We start from the raw sequence: 16,464 nt of genomic DNA on the forward strand, positions 1-16,464 counted from the left end.
TCCCTGAAGCCAATGGATCTTCTCTCATTTACTTAAGGGATGCAGGACCAAACAGGTGGGCCGTGAGTCGGAATTTGGTCCTTGTCCTGATCCATTGGTTTCTAAAACTTACATGATGACAGATGGGGAAATCCTCTCATGAAGGGACAGCACAGAATTGCTCTTTGTGCTCTCACAGCATCCCTTTGTCTCTCTGTCCCTCTTTGCTCTGTCTCTTTCTATCTGCCATGGTCTCCCTGTGGTGGGTGTTCACGCTTTTCTTCCAAGGCTGGCCTTAACTCCTCCCTATCCACAAGTCAAGGGGTGCAGAGAGAGCATGCAGAGTTCTGTGGGATGGGTGATGCACAGCAGGCAGAGCAGGCTGTGCTGACAGCCTCTCCAGGGCCTGCTCTTTCAGTCGTGTGCCACAGTTTCCTGGTTCTCTTGTACAAGCACTTCCTCCTCTTTTTCATTTGGGACTGTGCTCAGCAATAGGGCTATGAAAGTTCCTGTTGATGGTATTTTGTAACAGAATAGACTAGCATGCCTTCCAGATGTAAAAGTGATCATATTTAATAAATACTTTTTAATTTCAGGCTCATCCTCTAGATTAGAAAAAGATTATCAGGGTTTTGACAACATCCAGTACAATTTGAACACTTATTTAGAAGAATAAAGCAATATAAACATGCAAACATGAAGAGGCAAATGGTTGTCATTTGTCCTGTCCCGCAGAAAACACTACAGGTAAGCGACCATAGTGGCAGTGTCAGTGACTGAGTCTAGCAGCCCCTCTTTGAATTCAGTGAGATCTGTTTAGGAAGAGGTTTCAAATACTTTTTCCTCTTAGCTTGTTTAGGGTTTGTTTTTTGTTTAATTTTTTTTGTTAGATGACGAAGATCTCAGCCACACGCTCAGCTTTCTCTTGGTGCTGGTGGTATCACTGCTAATTTCAGGCTCTAGAATGGTAACGTCACTTCTGCATAGTTCCAGGAGAGCTGAAGTAAACACTCCCATGCAGTGCTCTGAGAGCCCACATACAGTGGCTCATGCTTGTTCTGCCAACAGAGCTGTTTCATCCCAGACACTATATTGTCTGCATAAATAAACTGTAACAGGAATTCATACACCAGCAATTCGTCAGAGATTTTATTTCTATTTTTGCAGCTTGCAGTAATTATTTCCTCATAGGGAAGCTGATTCCGCTTATATGGACTTTTCTTGAGATGGAGCATCTTTTCTGTACTTTTTCTTACACTTGTTATAAAGAAAGATTATTCATCTCTAAATTTATAGCATCTAGACATGTTCCCACTTGAAGCACCCAGACAGACAGTTATTCACTTAGCGCTTCTCAACACCCATTTTGAAAAAAAATAAGAACTAATATTTTCTTTTTGAAAACTACCGAAGTCTTTCTTTTTCATCAACAGCTTTTTGATCTTATGACATTAAAAATCCATGTTTTTCTTGCCAAATTCCAGGTGCCTTTCTGAACTTGTTTACTCTCCTGTGCAAATGCTGCTATCAATGTGTTTGTGACCAAAGTGTAATAAACTTCTGGAAAACAAAACATGCATTTAATTAGTCAAATTAATAAGTAGCTTTTAACATGAACATACATAAATGCTTGTACTTTTAATTAATAGAAGCTTGTAAAACTCATGTGATCAAGCTTTTCTCTGGGCTTTGCTTTCAGACTTCATAAAATTAATCCGTGCTGATAATTTCTGGAAGCTAAATTGTTCCTCATTGACAAGCTGATGCTGCAGATCTTTGAGGCATTTTCTGTGTGGGGAAGATGAGAGTTCTGAGTTGAAGGGGGAAGGTGCCAAGGTCTCATTTTCTTGAGCACTATGATTTTCCAGCTCACTATTCTGGTGGAAGGCGTAAGAGATTGCTGGTAATAAGTATGGGTGTGAAAAGGCTCACAACAGTGGGAGGAAGTAAGTGAAGTAGGAGGTTCTCATTGCATCAGGTCCAACCAGGTCTAAATCTGTCCTCTGACTTGTCTGCATGTTCAGCATGTAGTACTTGCACTCATGTTTGTTCCTGTCATCAGGGGAAGAGAAATGGCCCTCAGCTCTGCTGTCCATGTTTGCCACAGAGCCTCCTTTGCACTCCTGACACGAGGCCAGCCTAGGGTTCAATTCAGGTGGCTCCATGGCATGACATGAGCCTTTCTGTCACACAACTGACAGATGGGCAGCATAATGGCATCCCTGAGGATGAACACTGAGCTCCTCACTGAGGAGGGCCAGTCAGCATGCCAGGGTCAGAAGGGCAGCTAAGGACAAGCCTTCCAAGCGATGCAGCTTGGGCTGCAGCAAATGGAGCCCCCAGCCAAGAGGGAAGTGCCAGTGGAGGTCAGTCAGAGCCAGCATGGCATGCTGGTGTGCCCAGGGCCCCAGCACCTGTGTGTGGTGCTCACCTGGGGGCATGATCTTGAGTTCTTGACCATGAAGGAGGAGCTCGTGAGATGGAAGAGGGAAAACAGGTCTTGAGTTTGTGATCTCACATACCGTTGACTGAAGTTTAGTTTCTGAGTCATTTGATCTCAGATCTTTGGCATTAAGCCTATGGGCCAGTGAGGGGAAACCAGAGTTTTGTGAAACCCTTGCTCAGGTCCACCAAGTAACTGGTATGTGCTAGGTTCTGCCTCGTGGTCAGCAAATCCTTCTCCTCCAGAGAGCCTGGTGCTGTCTTCACAGGCCAGCTCTGTCATCCATGGCTTTGTCAGACCCCTGGCTGCAAGAACTGTCTTTCTACCTGAGTCTTGTCTTTCCTCTTCTTTATGCAATGACCAATCTATTGAAATGCATTTGGAAATAAAGTGAAGAGACAGAAAAAGGAAAACAAAAAAGAGAAAGATAAAAATGGAGAGGGAAGGAAATTATCAGAGAAACTAGGATCTCAGCTTCCTTCTGCTAGACACTAACAAAAAGCTTTTGAAGTGTTAGACCATGTATTTTCAGATGGAATCATTCTGCTAAAGCTGCTGATCACCTGCTTTTAGCTGTGAGCTTGACTCTTACGCTAAATGCCCGCTCTGCCAAATCCATCGTCAAGGCAAAATACTTCACCTGCTGTAATTAAATCTCATGATTTTTAAAGCTTGTCTCCTGATTTTTGGAGCCTGACTCATGGTTTCTGTGGAAAACTTGGGCTTGGCAAATGCTGAAAGCAGTGGGAGTATTTGCAGCTTGAAGGCACTGTTCAGCGAGAGGAAGGGTGGAGGAATCTGCCCCTCAGCAATTAGTAGACTCGCTTTCTACGAAAGGACGTGTCATTTGGTAGGTTATTTTAGCATGCTGTACAGATGCAGATTATTTTTTAGAATTTTTAATTGGTGATACCATAGCAACTTTATACAATGAAAAACAGTCCAGGCCAGATTGTGCCTGACAACCACCCGCCTGTTTGGGGGTGGCAGAAAGCTGTACCGACCCAGGAGGACTTTGAGAAGCTCTTGACGCTCTGAGTCCTGGTGAGGAAGGCTGTCAGATAGGTGAAATGGGCTCCCAACCCCACAGCTAGAGGGGACCAGTCCATTGCCTTGTCACCTTACAGCCTTTTCCTCAATTGAATTGAACAATATGTTACAGCTAAATCCCCAAGATGCCAGAAAAGGATTTAAAATCCAGGGCTGTGATGGATTTTTGCCCTCTGTGAATCAGAGATGGGAGAGAGTCTGAAGAAGTAGTGCAGGGCAGAAATACATGTAACAGATAGTTTAGTTTCTAGGCCTACTGATGCTGCAGCACTCAATAGTTTCTTTCAGTGATCAGTGGCTTTTCCTCTGTGCATTCATCTTAAACATTTCCTACCTTTTGGTGAGAAAAATCTAGATTTTTACAGTAAGGGGCACGGAAGAGTGCCACATCACTACCTTGATGTAGGTGTTCTCTCCTTAGCCCTTTGGTGTTCTCTCCTTAGCTAAAGGACTGTTTCTCATACCTCAGGTACATGTAGATCTCAATAAAGAGATAAAGGGGCCATGCTCAACTCTGTGCAGTGTTGTGCTCTTATGCATGGTCTTTGCCTTTCTGTCATGTCTAAGACATGTATATGTGTGTGTAGGCATATATATGGCTCTGAGACATTTTAAAGTCACTGAAAGGAGTGGAAATGGACTTGTTGGACTGGCTGAGTAGCCTAGGGACCATCATGAAGAGGCTGAATGTGTGGACAGTATGGATGTAAGTGTGAGTGTGTATATGAAAGGAAAGGACCTTGACTAAAAGGTGGAGAATAGACGAATCATGAGAGCATTGTGGTTCCCAGCTCACCTAGGGAAGCTGGAGAGCAGACAATGCCTTTAACTGAGAAACCCACTGCACAGTAATGGGATAAAAGAGACTTGGGGAAGCAGAGGTCCTTTCAGAGGAAAGTATCATGTGATGTTCAAGGCCAGGTTGGATGTGACTCTGAGCAACCTGGTCTAGTGGAAGGTGTTCATGCCCATGTCATGGGGGTTGAACTAGGTGGCCTTTAAAGGTCCCTTTCAACTCAGAATATTCTATGATCCTTACACTGTGATATGTAGTTAGGATAAAAGAAGATCAAAGCAGTGCTGTGTATATACTGTTTATTGTGGACACATATCACAGCAAAAGCAGTCTCTTAGTGAATATAAAGTCCTTACCTGGAGACAAAATTCAACACGATTAAATTGCACAAAATATGTGGAGAATGGTGACTACTGGGAAGGAATATAATAACAAGAGAGACAGATATTTTACAAGTTGTGCAGAAGCTTGAATGCAAAGAGCTGAGACTGATCCGGGTAGTGAAGACATGAGGGCAGTCTCCTGAAAGAGACTTCTAAAAGCTTTCTGCAAGGCCTCCATCAGCCTTCTGTTGAACATAAATACGTGAGTGGGAAAAGGAGTTTGAAGGAAGAGCAAGTCCAACACTTGGGAGCTGTCTGCTTCATTCCCATTGTAAATTAATAGAAAAGCTAACATGGAGTATCACTGTGCAAAACACTCATGCTCAAATGTTTTCCCACCCTTGTGGGTAGCCCTATGTCCTTAGTCATTCCCTAGAGATATGCACAAATTGGCTTGAAAAATACAGCAGTAGAGGAATGTTGCTGAGTATCCTTTTATTCAAACCACTTCCCATCGGATTTTCAATGGGAGAAAGCAATCTGACTGTGGGAAATGAAACACTTTTGAAGCTACGGGCAGAATTTATCATGAGCTCATGCTATCACAGTAGAAAAACACCTGAGAATATCCCCAGGAATTTTTTAATAAAAATTTCTTAATGGATTTTTTCTTTGAAGATGGAAGAATATGCTGTGTCTGTGTATATGTATGTTATTATTAATCTATAGGAATTTAATGTTAATTAACAATTTAAAGAAATCTACCAAACACTAATTGGATGTATTTTTATTAGTTTTGCTGCCTATGAAAATGAAATTCTGCATTTTGAATAGTGGTCTATGAATCATGGAAGTGTTTCTTTTTTAATTAGGGAGATATTAAATACTGATCCCGATTTTGCCAATGTGGTCAATACAGGAATACATCCCTGCTAGAATACCACAATTTAAAACAGTTGTGGTGGTCACCTGTTTTTCAGAAGGCATTTGTAATAAGAAGTGGAGTTTTTCTCTCAAAATTAATTTCTTTAAATGAGATGCTAAATAGAAAATGAAGCCAAAGCTTATGTACTTACTTCTTCATAATGCTGTGTTCCCCAAATCCTAAGTAGAAAATGAAGCCAAAGCTTATGTGTTTACTTCTTCATAATGCTGTGCTCCCCAAATCCCTTCTCTGCCTTATTAAACCATAAATAACTGTTCCCCTTCCCAAGTAATCTCAGTTTGGTTGAAATCTTTGTATCAGTTTATGATAACAGATTATGGTAACAGAATGTTACCGTTTTTTGAAGAACGGTATCACTTCATCTTTCATAAATACTAATTAAACAACTCAGGCTTACGTCAGTGCCAAGATTCATGTCAGCAGTTAGTGCAACTTGTTATTGTAAGATTAGTTCTGACACATTCCTTCCAGCACAGCAAGCAGTGGGATCCTGTGCAGCACTGGGAAGAAGTCATCTCTCTAGAGACTGCCGGTAGGTATCCAATAGGAAGGAAGACTGCTTTCTTTAACAAGATTAAAAACTCTCTGCTGACATACTCCCTAACTGAATCATCCTGAACTGTAAGTCTCACCACGCAGAAGGAACAAGCTCACTCATCAGCCAGGCTTCTCCCTTTACAGCATCCAGGCCCTTTGTATTATAATGTCTGTGCACTGCGCCCGGTGGGACTGGCTTCAGGAGCCTTCTCTGGTCTGGTCAGGGATCATTCACAGCTGCAATAATTGGCACGATTTCTTGACTACAAGAACTTTGAGAGAGGCTTGCTCCTTTGAGCAATTACTTGCTGTGAAAGAGATGTAAGGGAGAGAAGTGACCTTATTCTGTCCAGCTGGCATGTACACTGCTGATTCAGGGGCATTCACTGGGCTCTGCTTGAAGGGGTGCTGGTGGTATTGTCACTGTCTAAATGTTACTGTTTGAGCTGGCTGAGATACCATGGCTTCAACGCTCAGTAGAAAGCTAAGTAGAAAAGATGAGCTGAAAAGTTAAAAATACATCTTAAACTAAGCCCACAAAATTTCAGTAGACACAATGAGAATTTGGGAAGTACTGCCCATCTCATGCACATTGCAGAATTCAATGCATAGTCTTTGCCCAATGCAAAAATGTTATGCCAACACGAAAACTGGAATTTTAAGAGCTGTGTAATTCCAAGGCATCTCCTTAGTAGAGGTCATCCTCGAGAGAATTGCTTTAATTGTTCAGACTCACAGGGGTTACAGTGCCTTTTGGGTATAATTTCTTTTTACTCTGAATGCTTGTGAAGATGTAGAGTATGGTGACAGGGAGATAGGCATAGACAGTGCTTCAATGCACTACAGAGTCTGCTTGCCCAGCAGTGCACTGTAGGTTCACAGAATACTGATTATTGCTCTGTCTTGTTTCACAACAGGGTAAGACTCAGATTTTTCAGAATGGTGTAAGCATTTGTGTGTCCAGCTGGCACATGCAGTAGCCATGGATATGTGGCAACTGCAGTAAAAAGTAATCTTAAGGGATGGAATATATATCTATTGGCCTGTGTGCCTAAAGTGATCCAGTGAGTAGCACAGTCACCCAAAATTGGATTTAAATCCCGTTGCAGTTCTGAAAACTTGGATCCTCACATGGACTGAGGCATAAACTAACATTACTGTGTGTGCTAGATATTATTCTCTCTTTTTAATTTAATTTTTCCTAGTCAGATACCATTAATTTTCAGAAAGGCACTGCATATTCTCAATCAGAAAGTTACTAAGTAGGTAAGCCTTCTTTATCCTCCTGTTTGCTCCTCTGACTTGAAGTGAGTACACGAAGCTTTGCTCTCAGTTTGGGTAGTTGAGTTCAGACCTCAGCATTAATGTGAAGAAGAAAATCATCATGACCCAAAGTGGTCTGACTGATTCAGGAACTGCATCAGATTATACCATGCCAGAAGGTGCATTTACACCCTGCAATCTGTAATCAAGTGATATTTGGAATCAAGTGTGTAATTCAGAAATTGTCTTTGGCAATGTGTCTAAACACATACTGGAAAATAAGCAGTTAAGATCAAATGACAAGATACGTGTCTTTCAGGTGGTGTGTGTATGGCGCTTTTCTGAGCATGCTAAGTGCATGGAAAAGAGTTATAAACATGAGAGATGGCAGAACAATTTTCAGTTTCTGTCTTCATCATATACTGAACTTCAAGGGCGAAAAACCAAAGAATCTTTACAGAAAGCAAGGCTGTGAAGTGTGATGGTACTTTTTGGCTTTGTCACATGTGCTCCATGAGTGACAAGCAGTGTCTGTTTGAAGAACCTAAGCTTGCACAACTGCTGAGGCTGAGCAAGACTTGGCCTCAGAGATAGACGCATGAAGGCTTTGAGCTCTCTAAACCTTGCAGACTGGAGGGTGCTTCTTAGCAATAGCTCATGAAATGAGCAGAGATGCAGTGGTCCTGGCTAGGTGCATCAATCATCATCTTTGCCATTATCCATCCAAAATGGAGGTGTGCTGTGATATTCTTTGCTGGTTTTAAATCTGCAAGCGTGGAAGAAAGTTATACCATAAACAAGTCCTGTTTTGTTGTTTTTTTCCTGAAAAATGCTGAATTTCTGCTCTAAAGAGAACTTTCCATTATTAAATATATTAAATAGAGCAGAAAATCTTTATTAAGTTTTTTATGAACTACAAGGGATCACAGCTATTTAGAATGACTTTTTTAGGAAAGATTTTGAATATTGTCATAAAGGGCACCTGGATATTTGTTTTTTAAGAAAGAGAGAAACCATTTTAGTCTATTTTAAGCTAAGATTCCAGTCAAGAACTCATACTGCATTGGCACATGTGGGGCTGCATCTGGAGACAAAGGCAATTTGGGGCACATTTTTAAACTCTTTAAGAGCTATTCAGAGATTTTAATGTGTTTGTTTCTTTGATTTATTTACTCTGAGCTCTTCATATTATAACTTAGACAGCATGTCCTTACATGCAGAATAATATTCCAGAGATATGGGAGGGAGGTTGCTAAGAAAGACTCTTATATTAAAGGAAAAAGGAATGGAAAATAGAAATTAGTTACATTAATATATAGGAAAGGGGTGGGAAAATTAATGATAATGCAGACATTGCTGAGATGAAATTTGAAGTTTGCTCCTTTAGGCATTTTTGAGTTCTGAATGTATAAACATTTTGTGTAGAACATATGGAAGAAACAAAGCTTTATTTCTACTTGCATGAGTCAAAAACTGTTGCGTTTATAGGAAAAGAAAGGAAAAAAATGAAAGAAGTAAGGAGAAAAGCAAATTTGGCTGAAATCAAGCATGAAACATTTACATTCAAAAGAAATAATTTGGTTTTGTTTTGTTTTGATAAAGTATATTAGAAGGAGCTGTGAGTGACTGAGAAAGGGAATCTGAATGGGAATCAGAACGCTACCTTGACAGATAATCAACTACACATACACCTAGATATATTTAATGCTTGTGAGTTCCTTAGTTGAAATTTAGGGAGTATGATTTATTCTCTCCTTATGCTTATATTAACTGCATTTTCAAATGCAAAATATGCGTATACTGAAATGCTGGGGATGGTAAATCGGAGTGATTTTTAAAGTGTATACCACTGTTTGGTCTGTTCCTTATATTGGTACATGACAGGTATTCAGGCTGTAGAGTATTACTGAAAGCTGACAAAATAACTGGACTTCCATCAGAAAGAAAGAATTAATTCTCTCCCCAGAGCAGAGATTGTTGTTAACTATTCCAGAACAGTAACTGTTAAAGCATTCAGTGTCAGAGATACTCTAATGAAGACAGAAGGTTTATATAGGCTTGGCTAGTCCCCATGGAAACAGCCTTTCTACTGGGTTACCATAGGAATCGTCAAAGCCTTTGTAAGCCTCCCTTAATAGCGCATATACGCTTTCCAGGCAGACTGGAATATCTGCTAGAGGATACACCTCCTGTTTTTAAATATAAATAAAAACAGATTTTGTTTTGGAGTGGTACTCATCTCTGTTTAACTAGCTATGCTACTCTTTATGTTAGAGTTATATTAAACATTGGAGTCACCTGTGATAGAGGAAAATGTGTGAGGGCTGGATGGGTTTGTGAACAAGGCGAGCCGTGTGTGTTCGTAACCTGCGGGGAACCACCAGCAAAAATACTGCTCCATACAGCACTTCTGGCATCGCCCAAAACATGTCAATACATTACCCCTGCACCTTCCTGTGGACACTGCAGAGCTTCAGTCAGTCTGAAGCTTTGCTGGTCAAAAGTTGTACAACAGGAAACAAACAAGCAAGAAATGGAGCCAAAGGAAACAAACAGAACACTCTGCTGAATGAAACTAGCAGAAAGCAAGCCGGGGGGTGACTTCAGCTCTCTAAGACTTTCAAGACAGTTGTTGTTTTGACTTCTAAATAATGTTACTTGAAGCCATTACCTGGGCATAGGATGAGTAGTTTCTCGGATAACTAATGAGGAATTGCATTTTCACATACTTGATCCTGAGGCTTTGTAAGAACAGGGAAGTACAGTGGGGAGCTGCAGATTGTGAGGGAACCATGCACCTACTTGCTGGTCTGGTCATTGTGAGCTTAATTTTATTCAAAGTTAAACTCCTGGGATTAACACACTGTTCTCCATACAGAGGATTGACATTAATAAGACTACTTGTTAAGGAAATCTAGCCGACATCTTCAGGGCTTGTTATTTTTCCAAGCAAATGCTAGCTATAAGGCTTTCCACTGTAAAGCCTGACAGCATCATAATGCTTTTATATTACACTTTCCAGTTGGCTAAATTTCATTATGCAGTTTGGGCATATAAATCAGCGAAGCTGAATTGAAGGACATGGTCTTTACAGGACGACACTAGCAGAGAATTTGGCCCTTGAGTTCCAGTTACCAAGATACCAGCTTCCATACATGTAAAGGTCCCCACAAAAAGTGGTGGGACTGCTTACATGTTTTGGTTAGGCATGTGCTTCCTTGTCTTAGCAGAGAAAAAATTCTGATTGGACAAAACAAAGGTTTGGGAATTAACCGAAAACGTATTTGTTTTAAAATGGATAATTGGAACTGCAGATGTGAAAACTGCTATATATTGTGGTAAGTTTGCACAGATGGTATGGCAAGGCATACATCATGTATTACTCCTTTCCAGAGCTGGTAAAAAGGCAGTATATTTTTTCCAGGAAAATATTTGAATGAAGCCAGAAATGTCTTTGATTTCCCAAGTAACTGAGATGCCACTATTAAGGATGTTTTTGGACACACTAGTCCAAAGATGATCTCTCTAGTTAACCAAAAGTAGGCAGTGAAAATCTGAGGATTGCAGTCATCCAGAAGCAATCACTGAGACAGAGATCTATTTACAGGGAAGGGGGATAAGAAAAAAAAAAGGAGAAGATTTGTGGAGGAGTTAATAAGGGTTTTTTCTGTGCATTGATAATTTAAAGGCTGCTTTAGCTGTCCTCTGCCAGTTATGAGTTGCTCTTACACAAAAGTTGATCCCACAGTTTTGGTTCCATTTTAGGAGCTGACAGAGGTGTCAAAGATGGTACCTGGAGCAGCAAGAGAGGCAGGTTTATATCAGGTATGACAGCGTGAGTGCTCTCCAGTGTGCTCTCCCACTAAAATTGTAGAATGCTTACTATTTTTGGAGGTCTGACTCCCCTAGCCATGCATTGTCTTGCCAGAGACAATGATAGTTGCAGGATTACCTGAAATGAAGGTTTAAAAATAAAGCCATGACTAATTCATTGTGTGGTTCAACTAGTCATGTGTCCACCAAATGGAACAATGCAGCTGTAATCTCAGACATTTTGTTCTTTGACCATGAAAACAACAGGATGATGTGGCCACACAAGATACCTTAACTCACTATTATTATACATTCCCTAGAAGGTCTTGTAAGAATTACTCTACCCGTAGACTTTCTCTAAGAAGTGCATTCAGTATATAAACTGCCCCTGTTTACCCTGCTCATTGCCACTAAAATGTCCTTACTGGTTCACCCAGAGAGATTTTGGATGCCCCATCTCTGGAAATGTTTGAGGCAAATGATCAACAAAGCTATTAAAGGAGTCTACATGGTTCAAACAGGAGGGGAAGAGGGAGTGAAAGCTCCTCTGGACCCAGGCCCAGAGGAAAGCCAAAGTACAGGGGTTGAATTAAAACCTTTGGATAAGCTGAGACACATGAAGTCACACCAAAGTGAAATAGAAATACAGATTTTTAACTTTTAGAAGAAATATATGCTAAGTGCTTTAAACATTGAAAAGCTGCAGCAGAGACCTTAAACATAGTTCTTGCTGCAGCAGTGTTACCTTTTCACAGAATTCTTTACTTTAGACAAAACATAGATGGAACTATACTGTTCACATTTTTTAGATAGAGCGTTCACATAAACTATAAGAGCTGATAGAAACTATATAAGCAAATCTGTGTAATATCTAAGTAACACTTGTGTAACATTTACAACTATTAGAATTAGACCCGGACAGGTTAAGAAAAGAAAAACTAGAATCGTGTGTTAATTTCATTGGTCAACTAACAAATATAATCCACACTTTTGTAAATTTAGAGAAGAAGAAGCAGCTGTTTTCTACTTGCTGTTTGCCTGCTGCTGCTGCTGTTACTGCTTGGCCGTATCATGTAACCCCTTCAAACTCTGCCTTCAGAAAACTATGAGACCAGCTATGAGGTTGGATGGGGCCTGGATCAACATGGTCTGATGGAAGGTGTCCCTGTCCATAGCAGAGGAGGCTGGACCAGATGGTCTTTGAAGTCTCTTCCAACCCAAACTATTCTATGGTTCATGTTGCAGAAACCATCACTAAAGCTTTTTGCAGGTGTGACATCCACCTAGCTTGTGTTTCATGTTTTGAGATTGTGTGGCTGCAATCTTTTGTCAAGTGTGTCAGGTTGTGAAGAAACTGCTGCACTCACTGCAGCCTCCCAACAAAAATAGCCATTATGTTTCGTATGTCTTTACATTTGCATAAGAAATCACTGACAATCAAATTGTATCCTTGAGCAAAACATGACGTGAACAATTTGATTGGCCTGCAGGGCATGCACCACATCTGCTCCATTACGGAAGGTGCTAAAACGGGTGGGATAGAGTGAGCATATTTGGCAATTTTATGGTAAGAGGAGCTCATTCTAAACTCCACTTGTAGGCTATCTGCTGACAGATACACCATCTCTGTGGGAAAAAAATTGGGCATGGCATTTCTCTTCTGGCATCTATCTGCCCTTGGTTCCACTTGTATTCCCACTAGTTTGTCTCGTCCCCATTTTGTCTTCTCAAGAACCAAGGGTGTGGAACAGACTTTACAAAGGGCTGAAACATGCAGCCCTCTGTAGTTCTCTCTCTGGTGTGGGTTTTTTTGCAGCAGATGTTTACATCCGTGGACCCTGTTTTCATTTCCTCACGATTATGGGTATACATGTGCACCACAGTGCATTACCTTTGCCTTTCTGATCTGGAGAACCACGTCTCCTTCTGGCCATTCTCAGGAACATAAAAACATACTTACATACACAGACACATCTGCTGTAAAGCCCAACCAGTGAAATTACCTCACCCAGACACTAGAAGTACCAAAAAGGAAGAAGTAGATGATGATTTCTTCAGGCAACAGGAAGAAGCCTCATGTTCACAGGCCCTGTTGCTCACGAGGGAACTTCAGCCACCACAATAACCGCTGGAGGGACAACAGAGAAGAGCACAATTGATCCAGTGATCCAGGAGGTCTATGGAGTGCAGTAACGACAGTTTTCTAACACAGGTGATTAAGGAGATGACAAGGGGAGTCACTCCTCTGCACTTTGTACTCAAACAAGAAAGGTTTTACTGGTTGAGGATGTAAAGTTCGGGGTAGCTTCTTCTCAGTTGTTCCCTGTGAAAGAAGAGACAATGGGCACAAATTGTAATACAAGAAACTCCACGGTTTTTTTCTTTTACTTTTTTTTCTTTTTTTTTCTTTTTTTTTTTTACTGAGAGGATGGTCAAACACTTGGTATTTGCCCAGAAAGGTTGTGGAATCTCCATCTTGGGAGGAATACAAAATCTAACTGGACAGAGCTGGGAGCAACCTGCTGTAAGTGGTTACTCTACTTTGAGCAGGAGGGAAGCAGTAGAAAGACTCATGTAAGAGTGATGGAGAAAAGGAAATATTTGGATTGTATTGGATCCAGCGTAGCAGTAGAAGGAAGCACATATCAATTTCAAAGTCAAAGCAGAAGGACAGTAAAACAGGGAAAAGCAAGAATGTCCTAGCGTACTGCCCATCCTTTCTAAGCAATAAAACATTAGATAGCAGCTCTTTTCCAAAGAGAAATATGGCATATATGGGTTGGAAAGAGGTAGTGAGAAGGGGCCAGCCCAGGGCCAGTATTGTTCTGCTATCTGTGCTGTATGCTGTCAGCTGTAGATTCCTACCTTGCTCCCAACATGGTTTCTCACATGCCATATGTGCTGTATGGACTGGTAGGACTTCATGCTTCTTCCCTGCTCCTCACCACCTCTCTCTTGCTTTGGAACTACTGTGACCTTAGGGCCCCATGGTAGCATCTCCTCTCCTCATCATGACCTGACAGCATTGTCCAGCTGGCCCCAGTACCTGCTGGACTGCAGAGACATGGAGCAGTCACATGTGGTACAGCACTAGAGGAACTTACTCCCTTTGCCTCTGTGTCTGCACATATCTCTTCAAACTTGTACGACAGTGCCCTTATGCCATCTTAAACTCTTTGTATTCTGCTGGTATTGGCTGGGTATGTCAGGCCTGAGCTGGTTTAATGGTCATGGATACTTTTTAACTTGAGGGAGGACATGTCTTAAACAAAGAAAACCAAAGAACAGCTGAACATGATTATATCCCTGTTTGGAAAAGCCTGGGAAACCATCCCTAGGGTAACAAGGAAAAGAGGTCACTGAAGAAATACTGCAACCTATGGTAAGAATGTGAGAAGGGTTGAGGTATCTGAAGCGTAGGAGCTGTTGACAAGGAAAACTGGAGGCTTTTTAAAGAAAAGAGAAACCGTGTCAAGGAATTCTGCCTGTTTTGCCACAGGTACCTTTCTGAAAAAACTAAAGCACTGCTACAGGAAAGGGCTTAGGGTGACACCAGCAGGGGCAACTTGCGTGCCTAGGGGAAATGATCAGCATTAAATGCAGTTAAAGAAACTGCGTAATGTTTTTTCTTGCTGCAAATGAAAAGTTAATGCCAATTATAAGGTAGTAGAAAGGCAGGAAAGTAGCATCTCTGTGGGTTTAAAGACTTAAAAGATTTAACACGTGGAGAACAAGGTGAAGACTCTAACCCAGACAGCAGCCCAGAACTGAGAGTCAAAGGGAAGGGAGGTCTAAGATCTTTCGAATTCATTCAGTTTTGTTTGTCTAAGATATTTCAGCAGCTCAACAGCCTGTAGAGCAGCCTTAAGTGCAAATGCACGTAAGTCTTTATGGATTTCTGTGGAAATGTTCTGTGAATACAGTCACTAAAGGATGCATGCTTGAAAACCATTGCTTCATTCAGTTAATGCCTATTTCTTGAAGTATTAAGAAATTACATATCAGAAATACCAATAAAATAAAATGGATGGATGTGGTATGAGAGAAAGGACAGTTGAAGTGGAGGTCAGGGTCTAGTGTAAAGAGGGAGAGAACTGTGTGTGCCAAAGGAGCTGTTGAGTGGAACTGTGCCAGGAAAGACACTGGAGAATTTACGCTGTACAGACAAAGATGATCTTTCTTTCTGCCCACAGCTAGTCTGTTAACAGCTTGCAAGATCACAGTAGACATGAGAAAGAAATAATTTTAAAAGATCCCAGAAACACTGAATTGAAAGCAAGGAAGTGAATGTTTATGAGAAACATTTATGAGAATATTAACTCTTGGCAATGTAGGCATCCCTTTCAAGCTGAATGGGAGGAATAGGGTTTAAAGGGTTATAAGGAACCACTTAAAAATTCATGCCAAGATACAGCCTAATGGGAGCAACAGAGTACTGAAAAATATTCCTGAGAGTATTGGTTGCATCCTTGTTTCATGTGTGTAGAGCAAATAAAAAAAGATATTTAGTAGGAATGACAAAGAAGACATCAGGTGAAAAATGCACTCACACAAATCTGTCAACAGTCATTTATTTATTATGACTCAAATAATGAAGCCCTAGTGAAATATTTTCTCAGGTTTTATTTCCTTTATTCTGGAAATATTGACTGACTAAGGTGTTGTGGTTTGACACTGGCCCAATGCCAGGCCCCCACGAGAGCCTCTCACTCACCCTCCCCTGCCACAGCTGGGCAGAGGAGGGAAAAGGAAAAAAATTAACGAAGGCTTCATGACTGAGATAAGGACTGGGAGAAACACTTCAAGGGTGAAACAGGCTCAACTTAAGTTGTGAAGTGAATTTTTTGCTAACAGAATCAGAGGAGGATAATGAGAAGTAAAATAAGCCCTTAGAACACCTTCCACCCCCCAGCCCCTCCTTCCTTTCCACCAACAGTGCAGGGGACAGGGCATGGGGGTTTGGTCAGTTCATCACCGAGATTTCCTCCTGCTGTTCTGGGAGAGGAGTCTTCCCCTGTGAGACCGTGGGGTCCCTCCCATGGGGTCCCTCCCATGGGGTCCCTCCCATGGGGTCCCTCCCTCCGGGGAGACAGAACTTCCCCGGCGTGGGTCCACTCCCACAAGCAGCAGCCCCACCGCCCCTGCTGCAGCGTGAGCCCCTGCCACGGGCACACAGCCCTCCCAAAACTGCTGCACCGTGGGTCTCTCTCTCCACAGGGTGCAGACCTCCAAGGACAGGCTGCTCCAGCCTGGAAGCAAGGCCCTCTTTCTCCACCAGGTCTTCCACTGGATCCCAGCCCCCCCCAGGCATACA

Source organism: Corvus brachyrhynchos, unplaced genomic scaffold (assembly GCF_000691975.1).
Source record: "Corvus brachyrhynchos isolate BGI_N302 unplaced genomic scaffold, ASM69197v1 scaffold409, whole genome shotgun sequence".
NCBI classification, from domain to species: Eukaryota; Metazoa; Chordata; class Aves; order Passeriformes; family Corvidae; genus Corvus; species Corvus brachyrhynchos.